This window comes from Danio rerio, chromosome 4 (genome assembly GCF_052040795.2).
Source record: "Danio rerio strain M-AB ecotype USA chromosome 4, GRCz13ab, whole genome shotgun sequence".
NCBI lineage: Eukaryota > Metazoa > Chordata > Actinopteri > Cypriniformes > Danionidae > Danio > Danio rerio.
This window is the reverse complement of record NC_141024.2, coordinates 16,011,201-16,028,995: the sequence shown is the minus strand read 5'-3', so window position 1 is coordinate 16,028,995 and position 17,795 is coordinate 16,011,201. Positions and strand designations below refer to the sequence as shown.

General features: G+C 36.8%; 1 long non-coding RNA gene across 2 annotated transcripts; it reads left to right on the top strand.

Moving 5' to 3' along the window:
- The first annotated feature begins 953 nt into the window (after nucleotides 1-953).
- LOC103910431 (uncharacterized) lies at nucleotides 954-8,830 on the top strand. 2 transcript variants are annotated; one of them, XR_015482988.1, is made up of 2 exons: nucleotides 954-5,966; nucleotides 6,875-8,830. It is a non-coding gene; the product is annotated as an uncharacterized LOC103910431 (long non-coding RNA). The 2 variants fall into 2 exon arrangements; XR_015482989.1 differs by having other exon boundaries at nucleotides 1,074-5,955.
- Nucleotides 8,831-17,795: the final 8,965 nt, after the last annotated feature.

Here is a 17,795-nt window from a genome sequence, read left to right as displayed (position 1 = left end):
AATGTAAACTGACCCAGCAGAGGCTTGAACCAGCAACCGTCTTGCTGTGAGGCGACAGTGCTATCCACCGCACTACCGCACTGCCCCAGACTCAACCCAGTCCTGAGAAACACCTATACACTCTCTCATTCACACACACTCATGCACTATAAGGCCAATATTGTTTACCTATTTCACTTAAAGAGCTTGTCTTTGGACTGTGGGGGAAACCGGAGCAATCAAACATGGGGAGAACATGCAAACTCCACACAGAAATTCCTACTAGCTCAGTTGGGACTCGAACCAGTTACCTTCTTGCTGTGAGGCGACAGTGCTAACCACTTAGACACCGTGCCGCACCTTATAGTATGTTTGGTTTTTTTAAATAAATGGATTAAGCATTCATCTAAGGCTATGATTTTAGTTATATTTCAAATAGTTTTATTCATTACAATAAATTATGTATACTTAAATTTGTGTGTAATAAATTATGTATAATTTATTCTGATGAATAATGAACATGCTTGAAATATAGGTTAACCTATAGGTTAAAATCTTTTTTTTTATTGTCATTCATCATAGCTTATTGGCTAATTAATGTTTATTAATTAATATAATCTAGTTTAAATATTTAGTAGCTTAACTATCTGCTTCTTTAATTATTATCTGCTCAAAGACAAAACACGCTTTTCAGAAGAATAAATATGCAATAGTGTTATTTTTTCTAATATTGTATGTAATATTTTCATATTTTATTTATACCTCAATATCCTTCAAATCAATGTACACACACACACACACACACACACACACACACACACACACACACACACACACACACACACACACACACACACACATATATATATATATATATATATATATATATATATATATATATATATATATATATTATATAATTTTTTTTTTTTTTTTTTTTTACAAATATGTGACAGTGGATCATTATTTGGTCACACTTTATTTTGATGGCCCGTTTGTTGAATTTAAGTTACATTGCATCTACATGCCAACTAATACTAATTAGATTATAAGTTGACTGTTAGGTTGGGGTTAGGGTTAGTGTAAGTTGACATGTACTTGCAAAGTTTCTTATAGTCAGTAAATGTCTGTTGAAGGAGCAGTATCAGCAGATATTAAGCAGACAGTCTACTAACATTTAAATGGACCATCAAAAAAAAAGTGTTTCCCATTATTTCACCAATATTGTTGTCTGACTCGACTCAAATCTTTAAATATTGAGTTCTGTATTCAATATTTGTGCATTTACGTGCATTTAACATCAACAAAAAAGCTTTGCACAGCTGTCAGTAGCCACTTGTGCACCTTTCAAGTTTTCTTGTTTGCTTATAATATATCTGTCAAGTTGATTTCACCTGCGCGTTGGCTTGTCATGTTATCCTACATTTATAGTGAAGCCCACTGGTGAAGGTGCCCTGACCTCCTGCTAACCCTTCCAATATCAGCCTGCCAGGCACAAAACGGGACACCTTATAAATTGTACAGCTATTTGTTTTGTCCATGCATGGAAACCAATGGTTCAGGATAGAAGTCATTGGCATTCCCTATGTGTGTGTGTATGTGTGTGGTTTGTTTTTGGACCGGACATCTTCACATTCAAAAGAAGCACATTAGGGGGCCGTTGAGGGGTCCTTCACTCAAGTGAACTAATCTTAAATGAGAGTCCAATCAGGAGGTAGCCATCCCTGATGCCTGATGGCTTAATTACCTGTTTCTGTAATACTGATCATGCTTAAATATTTATAAGGGGGAAATCTTTTGTTTAGACTTGACCTTTCTCTGGGGCTCATTAGCATCTGCTTATTAGCTTGTTTTTTCCTTTCTTTCATAGCCCTTGGGCTGTTATTGATTTTGATTACAAAAGTGACGGCGAGTGCTACGAATGCAGGTTAACTCAAGAACGACATGACATTTGCTTATCTATGTTCATTGCTTGAGAGCGGGACGTTTGGGACACGTTTGGGACACGTTTGCACACGTGGATGTGTTCAAGGGGGTTGAGGTGGGTGGGTAATAGTTATTTTATTTCTCAGTCCGAGGAGACCGGCCGAATCTTATCTTCGGCGAACACCATTGTCTTCAATCGACCGCGAATAAAGCAGATTCATATCCACCCATGTTTGTGTGTACAAGAACGGCGGCTTTTTGTGTGCTCAGCGCTTTGACTGAATGGGATGATTGGATTTCGCTGTTCCGTGTGAATTACCATCTAACACGCCCCCAATATTGCAACGCTCCCCCACAAAACTCTCTTCCCTCAGGCCATCCCGATGCCCTCAATCACAAAAACAGAAAAGGTCTTTCATGTAAAAATGGAGTGGATAGCATTCCCTCAGGCGAAACTGAAAGGCAGAGACGCTTTTCTCTTTCTCTCTCACCTCTAGAGCGTTAATGTTTTCTCCGTGAGCCGTGTGTCAGTGCTCTGGTCTCAAGTGTTTCTCGGGAAAACATCCAGTGCAGCTTTAGAAGTGCAAAACTCAAACCACAATCCACACACTATGCAAATGCGCACGCTTTAAATCATTGAAAATTCTCCGACAAGTCTGTAATGTTGAGTAGTTTCGCGATTTGTTTGCTAAGTGCTGAGTTTTGTAGTACTAGCCTGTCCTGTGTTGTTTGTATTGTACTTTTAGGGCTGTAACTACCATAGACGTTGAGAGGGAAAGCCCCCTACCTTCTCAATGATTACAAATCCTTCCTCTTCCCCCAAATTTTTCAGCTGGTCAGCCTCAACAGTCTGACAATGTCAAATCAATGTCAAAGTAACTGAGATGCCTAATCAAAAAGTAGGCGAAATTGAGTGGTCATAGAAATAAAGGACAAGACTAAATAGCATGCATTCATTCCTTTTCCTTCAGCTTAGTCCCTGATTCATTAGGCCACAGTGGAATGAACCACCAACTACTCTGGTACTCTGGTATATGTTGTATGCAGCGGATGCCCTTCCAGCCGCAACCCAGCACCGTGCTGGAAAAAAATAGCAAAACATTTAAATAGAAAAGTTTACTTAAACTAAACTGATCCCAAGACTTTGAGACAAGACTAAGTCCAAGGCAAGGTGACCCTTCTGAATAGAGTTCCACCTGTGATACAGAAAATATGGTATTGATTGCATGATTCATGTAATCTGCTGCCTTCTGCCTCATCTGGTTTTGATGCCACAAGACTTTATTATAAGAGATAATTAAATCTAGAGGCTCTGCAGAGTATTTCTCAAATCTGTCTTTACGTGCATTTAAATGCAGATTTCCATATGCTCTAGTGCCCAAGGTGGGGAAAATGCATATCATACGGGCCATTTCATAATCGCCAAGGACCAACAAGCAGATGCCAACTTGTCTCGAAAGTTTACTTTGGTTTTCATTTTCAGAGTCCTGAAACTAACTTTGGTTTATTTTGTTTCAATCACCGCAGTTCATTCTTCAATGTTATTTATAGCTTGCAGTAGTTAAATATTAAATAGGGGTGTCAAAATGAATTGTTTCTTTGGTGCTCCGCCATGCAGACAGTTCGATATCAAGTCAGTAATAATCAACCTGTTGTTACGTACTAATACTATGGCGAAGGAGGCGAGGACGAGTGAATGAAACGCTCCAACTACTTAAAAGTAGATAATTGTGTTGGCGCGAATAGCCTACTGGTAAAGTGCGCCGACATACAGTATAGCACTAAGGTGCTCACGGCGACCCGAGTTCTATTTTTGGCTCGAGGTTCTTGCCGATCCTTCCCTCCTCTCTCAGCTTCCCATGTATTCCTGTCTCAACTCCACTGTCCTGTACAATAAAGGTGAAAAAGAGGTAGATAAGTGTGCACAATTCACTGCTTGTGAGTTTGCTGGACAGTCCTTTGTTGACACTAAAGGAGGGACAGCACACGAGCTGCTATTTCACTATTAGGGAGAAAATAAAAAGCTGTAAAACTTTACATCTCCTCTCGGCTGTTAAAGTTCGCTAAAATGAAAAATAAAAATAAATAAAGGTTTTTTTTTAATTACACAAACAAAATAACATGAACAAAATAATGAGTTTAGCAACATTACATTAATATTCAATTGCCTTGATATTAGTGGTGTGATACACTAGTCTCACGATTTAATTCGGTCACAATTATCTTGCCAACAATTCGGTTCAATTTGATATCTTGGTGCATCACGGTGCATTGCTTGCTTTTTGAGTGCTGCTGAGCGTGTTCTTACACTCTTAAAATTGGTCATTTTCACTGTAATGCAAGACACTGTAGTTTGAGTTTTCTTCACTGCGTCTATTATGTATTATGCACATATAGACTGTAAGTGCAGCTGTTCCTTACACTCATCGGTGAACAGAGCTGACAGTTTTAGAGCCAATCACAGCTTGTTGAGCGGGTGAAAACAATGACCAAGAGTGTAAGAACACGCTCGACAGTGCTCAAAAAGCAAGCAGGAAAATCATTACAATTTTATTAACACTAGAACAAAAATCTAATTGTGGATGGAAAGCATCGAGATATCAAATTGATGGCATGATAATCGGAACCGGATCGAACCGTGAGACTAGTGTAGGTCACACCTCTAATATCAAGGCATTTGAATATCAATGTAATGTTGTTAAACTCATTGTTTTGTTCACGTTATTTTGTAGCAGGCACTTTTTTTTACTTTTCCACTGGCCAACCAAGGCGTCACTGTGGCGCAGAGGGTTGCACGATCGCCTCACAGCAAGAAGGGTGCTGGTTTGAGCCACGCCTGGGTGGTATGCCATTTCTGTATGAAGTCTGTATGCTCTCCCAGTGTTCATGTGGGTTTTCCCACTGGGTGCTCCAGTTCCCCCACAAGTCCAAAGACATGTGCTATAGGTGAATTGGGTAATTGTCCGTAGTGTATGTGTGTGAATGAGTGTGTATGTATGTTTCCCAGTGATGGGTTGCAGGGCATCTGCTGCGTAAAACATATGCTGGATAAGCTGGCGGTTCATTTCGCTGTGGCAACCCAAGATTAATAAAGGGGCTAAGCCAAAAAGAAAATGAACGAATGGCCAAGCAAACTGATAACATACCAGTAATCTCCTAATAAAGTTAGGTTCCAGTTTCTGACATATAAAGATCCCATTCACCTTCTCTCTGCGTCATGTACTGTCATCTTTCTACTGTTTCTTAAAATATAACCCCCTAAAATAGCATTTAAAACATGGATGTTGGTGTGAGTCACTTGTTAGTCATGGGCACTCATCATAACCCTGTCTTCGGCTCGAAGTTTTTACCCTCTAACCAGCTCAGCTCGGTCACAAACAACCCAGTGCACTGTGCAAACAAATATCTCAATCTAAGCCACAACCACCCCATCAGTACATTGACAAATCAAGCCAATAAATACTGGCAGCTGAAGTCTGACATAAAATCTGCTGAAACCCAGGGGGAATCCAGTGGTGGAGGTTATAGATGGATGTTGTGCTTAGTTACAGAACAATTTCAGAAAGCCCTGGCCCTCTTCGTAACCTCTAGTGAAGTGTGTGTGTTTCTACTCTTAATGAGACTCTGTGGCCCAAGGACTGCCATTACTACATGCTAAAGTGTGACGTATATCACGAGCCACAGGCCATCAGTACACACACCGTCACACACAGATAATAGACAGCCATTTTGTACACCAAATAATTCCAATTCTGTTCACTACAGGCACATTTCAGGTCCAGAGATCATTGCGGCAGAGGCAGAGCGTGGCTGAATGACTGACTGGCGGCCGTCATTATCAGACATGTTTGGTCGGACATGCGAGTCCAGACTGAAGGAGGAGGTGAGAAGGGCCCATGTTCAGTGAGCGTGTAATGAAGCCGGGTTTGGATCAGGGTCACTGACTCGAGTGCCATTTATTTCTGAGAGGAGGCTAGTCTGCTGTGCGCTTTAAATTACGGCGGACGGGCTTGGCAAAACCTGGATTACTTCGTGTGGAGTGAGCAGACGGTAATATACTTGTGAGTAGTTGACATGAAATTTTTAAGCAAGGGAGAGCGAAGTCCTGCAATGTGACATGTTAAACTGTAGGATTTTAAACAGGAGTGTGTTAAAAAAAAGAGGAAAAAAATAATGTTTTGATCAGATTTGTGCCAAATTTCATTAACTTTTGTAGAACCAGTTGCAATTTAGTTTGAATTTGCACATATTTAAGTACTTATTTTACATATTTACTAATTGAATATCAATATATTTTATGATTTTTTTAATGATCCAATTTAAATAAACCGTATAAAAAAACAGCTGTAGACATTCTGACATTCTGATTCTGATTTTTTTTTTTTTGTAAACCAACAATTTAAATTATTACATATAAATAATTATTTAAAACAGTCATTCTTAACAGTCTTTATTTAAAACAGTCAAAGCATGGTCAACCGTTTGGAAGAGCAGCAATTAAAGAGATATAAAAATTACATTACATTACATTACATTACAGTCATGTTTTTTTGTATATGCTGTCGTGCATTGATTAGCTTCAGAATTATTTGATAAGTAGAACTTACAATATTTATTAATTTACATAAATGAGTATGTTATTTAGCATGTTGCACTTGCTGCTATTGCACTGCTGGTTAGACCTAAACTGCATTTCATTTCGTTGCATTGTACTTGTACATGTGTAATGACAATAAAGTTGAATTTAATCTAATCTAAAAAAAATTTTTGTAGCATATTTCGTTTGTTGCTAGTGTTGTTAACCATAGATATTAACAAATAGCCCCAGATATTTGAGTGGTATTGTAGATTTCAACCAAAAAAAAAAAGAGTTCATCTTTTCCATCCATTTGTGATCATGCTCCACAGTGCACTGTGACTCACTGTCTGTGTGTATGCCTGTTAATAATTGTAATTTGTCTCTTCACAGGCCCTCGCTGTCCCTGTGTTTCCAGCCTTCAGTACAGAAGCAGTCATCCATAAACCACATCGTCTAGATCTTTATTTATTTTGCCACCAATCGACTCCGAGCAGCCTGCCGGACAGCTGCAGCAAGTGAAGTCACTTTACGCTCATTAGCATGGACAAGAGATGAGACCCTAGACACACACACACACACACACACACACACACACACACAAAACACACACAAATTTCCCTCCTTGCGTCTCAGTATGAGAGTGTTGTGCTCTAAAAACTGCTCTCCAGATTTCAGTTGATGTTCATATGTATGCATATATATTTATGCTCTGGTATTTTTAAGTGTGTTTGAATGCTCAGGAGGGAGCAAGCAAAATGAACACACTTTCACATGAAAATTAAGGAGGCATTTGAACACATAGTAGAGAGTAGAACAGATGGTATGTGGTTGGATAACTACTTTAAGCTTTTTTTATAATTGCAAAATCATTTATTCATACAAAAAACACATGAACGTACCATAAAATGTGCATCACAAATAGTATTGTCAGTACTTTGGTGTATAGCAAAGTAACAAATGACTACTGTTATGATTCACCATGGTATGTAGCCAGATAGTTAAAGTTTTTGGGAGGTATTTTGAGTTGGATTCAAAGCAGAAGAACCTGCTTATGCACACAACTTTTAATTTTAAGCCAGGCAGCCCAAGGACTTCCGGTGAACTGTCTTTCCATTACAAAATTGTCACGTTTAAGATCTGATTTCTGTAAAAATCAGCAGTCTTCACTCCCTGTTAGATATACGACATGAAGTGGGTCTCAGATCTGACAAGAAGCACTGCACTAAACTCCATTTTTCCCCGTCATGTCTTTAAAATATGACCGTTTATTTTACCCAGTATTTTCAATGGAATTTCTGCACTTACCTGTTGCTACTGGCGCTAGTGGTTACAATGATCTTTCATCTTGTTTAATGCTTGAACAACTAAATGATTGCTTGAGTCTATTTAACTGAATGTATTTTAATTTCATTACAATGTCAATGCTGTAAAAACAACCTTGTTTAATTGAAAATAGTCACATTAAGCTTTCTCCGGAAGTTTAGCGTTGGCTTTAAAACTCTAGCTGTGCATAGAGCCCATTGCTTAAAGGAATAAACATATAGATAGCATGTTTCTAACATTTTTACCGTGGTTAAAATGTGTCAACACATCGATGGCATGAATTATTACGATCCTAACATGGCTAGCAGATTGCTACCATAATTTAAGATGTTGCTAGCATGTTTAACATTTTAACATCTAGAACCGAGTGTCATTTTTATTATGTTTAACAGATATTCTAGTGTATATTGTTAACATTGTTTACATTTACTAACATGTTTAACATTTTGTTAACATGAACTTGTATGTTGATTGAATGTTTATCATGTTAGCACATTGACAGCATAAGTTAGCAGGCTGCTAACATTTTAACTTATGGCTAAAATGCTCTTTCATATTTTTAGCAATGCTTTACGACATTGCTAGCATTAAATAAGCATGTTCCTGACATAATTTGGCATGTTAACGTTTTTGGGTAGCCTTGATAGCCAGTTTAGCTGTTCTAAAGCTGTAAATTGAGAGGCGTTTAGAAATTTGGTGTTCAAACTTGATTGAGGGTTGTGGGCCGAAGTAAAGTATACCATACCGTATTACATTAAACTTGCCATGGGTAATTTTTAGTTTATTTGCGTAATATTTAAAAATAACTAAAAAACATTGTTTTAAAACATGTTAAATAATTATGCAGTTTTGTTTTTTATGTTTAATAATGAACTTATTATACTTAAAACATAAACAATCCCATTTATAACACAATGGAGTTCAGTGCTGAATACACTAGCCGAGGTGCTCCTGTCAAGTGACAGTATTTACATTTTAAAAGTCTGATTCATTTACAACATTTAAATAAAACGTTTAATTTTAGTTGGCTTTTGTGTAGCTCCGACATTCAAATGGCGATCTCTGTAAAAGGCCTTCACCTCAACCAACTCTCCATCATTTTCACTCTCTTCAGATTTTTTCAATGTTGGCCCGCAGCCCCTACTTTGGCCACCTCTAGTACACAAGCAAACCTTTGTGCTTTTAAGGCCTGTTTATACCAAGACGGATATCTATAATGATAAAGATGTAGCTTTAAAGAGCATAAACTTATAAAGCAACGGACAACAAAACTGCAGCGTACACATTAAACAATATTGTGCACTGGTGTAAATGCTAATATAGCTATCTTTACCGTTACTTCTGTAAACAAGCATTTATAGTATGTTTACAAGAATATAGAGACATATATTCCAGAGACTGCTTGCTAGAGCAGAAAAGAGCGGAAAACAGGATTATGCCACCTTTTCATGGAAATGCTATTTTAAATATAAAAGCTTATCCTCACAGTGAGTGCAGGAAATAAAAGAAAAACCCCGAAAGGAGCGATGAGGTGAGCACGGGTATGAAAGCAATAAAAAGCGAGAGATGGTTAGAGGATAAAAGGGAATTGCGGGGTGGAAAAGAGCGATACGAGAGGCTTGTGGAGTGGAGGGGAGAGATGCAGGGCTGCGTGTTAGTTCCTCTTCATTTGCTCTCTGTATGTGGCGTAGAGGTCAGGCTGAGAGCTGGGACTCGGGCCATGAAGGGGAGAGCAAAGACAGCCTTAGGCAGGAATACATGCACACACACTCACCCCTACACACTCAAGTTCTGTATATATTTCTTTATGAGAAAAAACAAAAACAATATACACTCCAATTCTTTCTTTTCACTTTGATTAGTCGTGGTTATAACACATCGATCAAATTGATACTTCAATCAATGGTATGTTATTGATAAAGAAATGTCTTTAAATAGTAGTTTGAAGTTCTTAGGCGTACTCTGTGTTTAGGTTTTGAAGATTTTTAAACCTATTTTCTGACTATATAAGCAATACTTATGAGCATATATATGTATAATATAATATAATATAATATAATATAATATAATATAATATAATATAATATAATATAATATAATATAATATAATAATTTGTGTGTGGAGTTTGCATGTTCTCTCCGTGTTGGCGTGGGTTTCCTCTGGGTGCTCCAGTTCCCCCACAGTCCAAAGACATGCGCTATAGGGGAATTGAATACACTGAATTGGCCGTAGTGTATATGTGTGAATGAGTGTGTTTGGATGTTTTTCAGTTCTGGGTTGCAGCTGGAAGGGTATACGCTGTATAAAACAAATGCTGGATAAGTTGGAGGTTCATTCCGCTGTGGTGACCCCAGATGAATAATGAGACAAAGCTGAAGAAAAATGAACGAATAATATAATATAATTTAATATGTTTTGTGGCGTTATATATTTTTTACCTGGTAACTTTTTTTAAACAAATTAAAAAAAAAAAACTATTGAATGATAAAAAAAGTAAAATAAAATAGGTATATGATATTAATTGATATTGAATGTTTAGCTAGAGGCCTTTGAACTATATAGTGTTAATTAAACAGCATAGTTAAATTAAACAGTTAGTCTCAAGGTGCACATCAGAAATGTCTTTTTTTCCTAAGTAATTGTTAATAAAAGTTGCCTACACTCTCAGAAATAAAGGTACGCAAGCTGTCACTGGGGTGGTACCTTTCCAAAAGGTACATATTTGTACTTAAAGGGTCCATAATGGTACCTCAAAAGTATATTTTAGTACCACTTTTGTACTTTTTAGGTTCCAATATGTACCCTTGAGGTATTAATATGGTAATTATTATTATTAAGGTACAAATTTGTACCTTTTTAAAAAGGTACCACCCCAGTGACAGTTGCCATACCTTTATTTCTGACAGTGTACATACCCTAATTTACCTACCCTAATTTTGTGTTAACACAAATTAAATTTGTACGTATTTAAAAGGAGATTTTTGGTCCATATCTGACCCAGTGCTGGGTTAAGATATTTTTAGAGTGTGAAGATTTCTGTACTTTATTCATTTTTAAAGAAAGTTAAATATTTAAAAAGTAAAAGAAAGTTAAAGTTAAAGATTTGCAAATGTTTTTTTTTTTTTTAGATATTGAAACACTATGAATGCATACGAGGTAACACGGTTGCTCAGTGGTTAGCACTTGTGGCGCCTCACAGCAAGAAGGTCACTGATACGAGTCTCGACTGTGCCAGTTGGGAATTATGTGTGGAGTTTGCATGGTGTGGGTTTCCTCCAGGTGCTCAAGTTTTCCCACACAGTCCAAAGACATATGCTATAGATGAATTGGGTGAACTAAATTGGCCTTAAGGTGACGCAGTGGCACAGTAGGTAGTGCTGTTGCCTCACAGCAAGAAGGTCGCTGGTTCGAGCCTCGGCTGGGTTAGTTGGCGTTTCTATGTGGGAGAATTGGTTTGCATATTCTCCCTGCGTTCGCGTGGGTTTCCTCTGGGTGCTCCGGTTTCCCCCACAGTCCAAAGACATGCGGTACAGGTGAATTGGGTAGACTAAATTGTCCCTAGTGTATGACTGTGTATGGATGTTTCCCAGGGATCGTTTGCAGCTTTAAGGGCATCTGCTGCGTAAAAACGTGCTGGATAAGTTGGCGGTTCATTCCACTTTGGCAAACACGGATTATTAAAGGGACTATGCCGACAAGAAAATGAGTGTGTGTACTGGGTTGCAACTCGAAGGGTATCCGCTGCGTAAAACATATGCCGGGATAGTTGGCGGTTCATTCTTCTGTGGCAACCTCTGAAATATAGCGATTAAGCCAAAGCAAAATGAATGAATGAATAAATTAATACATACAGTGTACTGGAATTTCTATTGCTAAAAAGCTGTGTGTGTGAGAGAGGCATAAATTGTAGTATTATATAGCATGACCCTGGAATTTCATAATGTAGTGATGTCAGGCAGACCTGATGGATAAAATATAGAGGCTGTGTTCAGACATGGGTGACACTGACGCCTCATTTCAATCTTCCAAACACGCAGTGGCCCAAGATTCCTCCATCAAGTGAGTTCTGTTTACCTTCACCTCAGTAATCATAGGATATAATCAGCAGATGGAGCGAGAGGGGCCGTGCTGTTTCCATTTCCGAAATCAAATATGTGCTCATCACAAAAAAAAAGGATGAAAAGAAGAAAAAAAAAGCCATCAGAGGAATCCATCAGATCAGCAGAATAAATCTAATTTCCCTACAAATACATCTGTAATATTTCAAATCCACGGCCTGGGTTAATCTAACGCTTCATTTACATTCAAATAAAGCAAAAGTCGTGTCTTATCAATAATAAGAAGCCGGCGGAAAAATAAATGAAGTTTTAAGGCGGCGGAGGAGAGAAAATGCAGGATTTTCTTGTGTGTTCTATTCTGAAAAAGTCAATAAAATATAAAGAGACTCGATTATTCTATTAAGCTGAAACATTGCATCATCGCCGAGCGTTACTGAGTCAACAGAGATCTTCGAATGTGTTTGATGAAGTTTGGTTTAGACAGAGCATACTTGATAAGCAGGACCTTGCCGGAGGTGTCTGTTTTACAAATGAGTGAGAGTAGAAGGGAAAAGGATGTCTCTAGATGTCTCTGGTCTTTAGTATCATGCGGTGGACTGGGCTGTTAAACACACAATACAGACTTAAAAGATCATTGTGTCATTGTGGAAGTGATCAGACTATTTGCATGGTGGTTTAAAAAAAATATTTTTTTCCAGAGTTACTCTGGGGCTGTTCAGTGCTTTAAATGAGATGTTGAAATTGGCATACTTCCTGAACAATTTTTGAGATCATATTTGCCTTTGCAACATTTTGTGAGTGAAATCTAACCATTTCATTTAAAATGGTTAGATATCACAGTCCGTTTAATTTGGTTGTGCAGATTTTTAGTAGAGATTTACAGTTTTGACTATCCAGTCATTAAATAGGAATCACAGAGGTGCAAAATAACTTACACACTCAGAAGTAAAGCCTTATCAACCTGCAACCCATGACCAGTTACTCACTGAAGCTAAGCAGAGCTAAGCCTGGTCAGTACCTGGATGAGAGACCACATGGGAAAACTAGATTGCTGTTGGAAGTGTCTGTGTGAGTCCTAATACCCCAGTATAGTGAAGGGGACAATATACTGTCAGTCTTTCGGATGAGACGATAAACCTCTGGGGTGATTTAAAATTGCATGGCACTCCTCGTAAACAGTAGGGGTGAAACCCCAGTGTCCTGGCAAAATTCCCTCCATCTGTCCTTACCTATCATGGACTCCCAATCATCCCCCCGAGTTCTATAAGGGTACTATTCCAATAACAGCTGTTGTACTTTTATATCTGAGAATGAATGTTTACTAAGAGAAGGATTCTTTGTTGAGGTTTTACTTTGCTTGCACAGTTTTGAGTGTTTTTGTGGAAAAAATCTAGTAAGTTTGATAGAAATCTCTACAATGGGAAAATATTTTGGAACAGGTTAAAGTTTGTCACTCTGATTTACTGTGTTTAGAAAGCCGCTTCATTGCAGTTTTGCTAAAGTGTCTAACACTTTAGTTTAAGTACCAATTCTCTCTATTAACTATTGACTATTTGTGCTCAAAGTAAATATCCAACACCTAACACCAACCTTAATAACTGTTAATATGCAGCAAATTAGAAGTTTAAAGCCTAAAGCATAGATAATGGTTTGTTGATGCTGATAATTGTACTTTAAAATAAAGTGTGACCAGATATTTGACTGCTTAGATTACACAACAGCTTCAGTTTGAAGTCGTTAGGTTAAAACTGGGATTTCTGAGTTGCTACACTATAAGACAATGAAGCTTCTTGTCCAGAAAATCTTGCTGAAGTATAGCTTATGTGCTGGAACTTGATGTTTCTGCAATCTGGCCTGAGGGGCCAGAAACGTAAGCCTTTATTTAGAAACAAGCTCTTACTGTAGATTCAAACTTTAATCCCCAGTGATATGAAATGAATCAATGTTTCTATAATATGCCGCTGGAAGCATGGATATGTATGTGCAGATTGCAAAATATGAATGGCTTATGTAAAGCAGGCTATATAAACAACGACTAATGAGACATCTGTATAGTGGCTGGCAGACTTTAAAATAGGATTTTTTAATGTTTAAAATGGGCAAGTATAAGCAAACTCTTGTGCTCACCCTTGCAACCATCCTCTCAACCACTTTGTAACCTCAATGCATTGTTGTTTCAACTACTTTGAAAAAATTAGTAAAACCGTAACAACATCCCGGCATCATGGCAAAGAAAAGCACTCAGATTTTCTTCGAAGAATGCACTAATTTTGTATTATTTAATATTGTTTGGCAGGAGAAACTGAGTATCGATAGAATGAGAGAGAGAGAGAGATACTCTTTCTCTTCTTGGGTGTGAGATGCATGCTGACTACACACTGCAGTAGTGAGGTCAGATCCTCTTCATCGTAATGAGACATTCTGAGTACAGGAAACTGCAGAGCACATCTCTACACTTTCACCAGTGTACAGACAACATTCATTCCCACAATACATTCTAGGTACGTACTATAAAGCATACACAAGCACAAGACTCATATGCTTCTGTTGATAACAAAACACTGGTAGATATGTCAATAATGTAAAATAACATGAATGTAAATGTTAAAATCACCTTGCGCATGCATACAGCAATAAATAACTCAAGAAATAGTTGTAGTTTTGGTTATGCCATGCTAGCAAAACAGTGCTTTACTAAAACTAAGGCAGTGAAATCCGTTTATTTTAGATAACACCAAGGATTGTAGCACAAAGAAAGAATACAACAAAAAATTCTGAAGGTTACAGCAGTCAAAAATTAATAGGAAGTGCAAAGTTCCATGCTTTGAATGACACAGCAACTGGAGGACATCACTACTCTCTCACAGGACAGGACAGGACTAATAATGTGTGTTTAACTCATAGGGGAATGTTGGAGAAGGAGAAAAACAAATTAAATAAGCTTATAAAAAGGGCAGGTTCAGTTGTTGGGTGTGTATTACCCACTATAAAAGAGATATCACTTGATCGAATGTTGAACAAATTTGTGAGTATGATGATCCACAATAGTCATCCCCTTTTAAATATCATGTGCAAGCTCTTTTAGCTTAAAATTAATTCAGCCCCAGTGTTTTAGGGAACGATACAGAAAGTCATTTTTACCAACAGTGATCAGGTTGTATAACCAAAGTCATACTAGATTAATTTGCTGAATTGTAATAGCAATAATATTACTGTAGTGTCTACTCATTGTTTGAATCTAAGGTCCAATGTACAAAAATCCTGGTAACCTTAAATTTTTAAGCTGAATCAAATTAGGCTTAAAAGCCCATTGAAATTATTATGTTAAGCAGTCTACATAACCTATAAAAATAGGTTAGAACATGATTAACTTAGTTTAATAAGTTACAATAACCTAAAAATATGCAGACAGGACTAAGTTATTGTATAGTTTTTTACAGTGTGTGAATGTCATTTAATATATTATTAGTATTATTGTCTTTTTTAATATGTAATTTATTTTATTTATCTTATAGTATGGAATGCTCAGCTGTGACGTGAATTTCCCTTTGGGATTAATAAAGTCTAAACAATCAAACAAACATAAAATATGAGAAAAAAAAATCAATTCCCAATAGAAAATGTCTTCTTTTATTAGGATTTGCATACTTACAAACCTTTTTTTTTTATTCTGGAGCAATAATCTTTTACATTATCCTCTCACTTTTCACTGTGAATATTTTCCATACACTAAATTAAACCACAGAATTAGTTAGCACAGCACAGAAGAATCCCAAATTGAACATCTATCTGTATCAGATTTTAATTACAGTGCTTTTTTTATTGACAATTGTTTCAAAATGAACACAGGTGCACCCATTCAAACCCGCATAGCCTCAAAACCACCAGCACACCTTTCACCATCCTTTTAATTAGCAGTCACTGCGCACAAACACAGGTGCACATTGCCTGTTATCATGGTTTGAGGGGGACACACACACATTGGACGACATTATCAACCAACACACACTTGTGCTGCTCGCTACTACTATTATGGCATGGTCTTAAACACACAGACACACACACAGAGGATCCTGGTCCTCCTCTGCCGTGTGGTTTGACGGTGATAAAGGTTTTTATGTGTCAGCTGCTCATGGCTGCTGAACTGCAGTGTGTGAAACTGTCTTTTAAATGTCACCTTGTGAAAACGCACAGGAAACTCCCACAGGATACAAACACCCGCTCTCATTTTTCAAAAGAGAATTCCTTGTATTGCACAGAGCTGTGATTCCCATCCGGGGATTCATACCACAGGGGATGCTTGGAGAGATTTCAGTTTGGTTTTGTTAAACTTATAAAGCAGGAATTTGGAATTAAATGGGTTTTATGGAGAAAATATGTGGTTGTGAAATTGAAATATCTGAAAATGACCTTTCTTTTTCATTCATTCATTCATTCATTCATTCATTCATTTTTTTATTATGTAAGAAAGAGCATTTACAAATATACATTATGAACAAAGAGATAAAAAGGGGTTACATTAATAAAATTCTAGCAAAAAAAAGGATTTACACCAAGAAAGAGTTTTACATACAATATAATTGTTAAAGTCTTTTAAGGAGTTCACATATAAATCAAAATCCTTTCTGAAAATAAAAAGTAAGAGTGTTTCTTTGAAAATGTACATTTCTGGATGTAAAATACAGCCAGAAAAAGCAATAGATTATTAATAAATTTACATTGAGAAGGACTAAGTTCAGAGAGTAACCAAAGATTATTTGGGATGTACAAAAGTTTGGAAACAAGAATATTTTAATGAAGTTGGAAAAGTCAACCCAAACACTTTACAGTATGTACACTCCCAAAATAAATGATTTAGTGTTTCGTCATATTGAATACAAAATTACTATTTGAGGAAAATGTTGTTATTAAATCTAGCTAATTTATTCGGTAGCAATTATGAATGATTTTGATTAAGACTTTAGCAGCTTTATTAGATAAAAGTTTTTTTTTTTTTTTTTTTTTTTTTTTTTTTTTTTTTTTTTTTCCCGAAGAAGAAGCCTCATTAATTCATTCCAGGGATATTAAAGTCATTGGTTGTCTGAAGAAAACAATAATAGGCCTACAGTATATAGGTTAAAATCATTTTGAACCTTGTGATGCGTGTGCAAAAACTGATTGTTTTTTTGTTGTTTGCTTTACATATTTGCAACAGTTAACATACAGAAAATAATAAATAGCTAATAGCAAACACTTACTGTATTTTACTGACATTCACATATAGCTGTCTGGTTTTACTATACATCTACAAGTCAGGGGTGGGCTTAACTAATAAGCGAGGTTCCCCCCCGGGGAATCAGGGGGCCCTGACCAATGCCAAGAAGCCTATACTAATCATATAGCTCTTTCATACATTTCATATGATGTAAAATCTGTCTACAACCACTAAGATTTTAACATTATTACTTCTTTTCAAAACTGGGAGCCCTCATGAATAATGCAAAATTCCTTCCATACTGCACATGCAAATATTAAAATCAAATAACAAATATGGCTAATTAACTGAAAACATTGTTAGTTTGTGAACTTGTTTTTTTTTTATTTGTGAATTTGTTGTATTTAATTTATATTTTTAACATGCAGTATATTTACAAACAAACAAACAAATCTCGAGAATGAGAGTGTTTTGAGTTTTAATGCTAGGACCCCACAACCTGAAATTGCTTAGGGCCCCTAAATCACTAAATCCGCCTCTGCTAGTTGTACTGATCAGCATCAGGTCTAGTGGTATGTAATAATCATACAATAATGCTCATCCAATTATGCATTTGAATTATGTTAAGTGTTTCTATTACGCACAAAAGCCTATGGAGTTAAATTTTAAATAGCCAAATATTTCAAAATGAATTACTGTGTAAACTGGCCCTTTTGAATATAAAGTTAATTTATA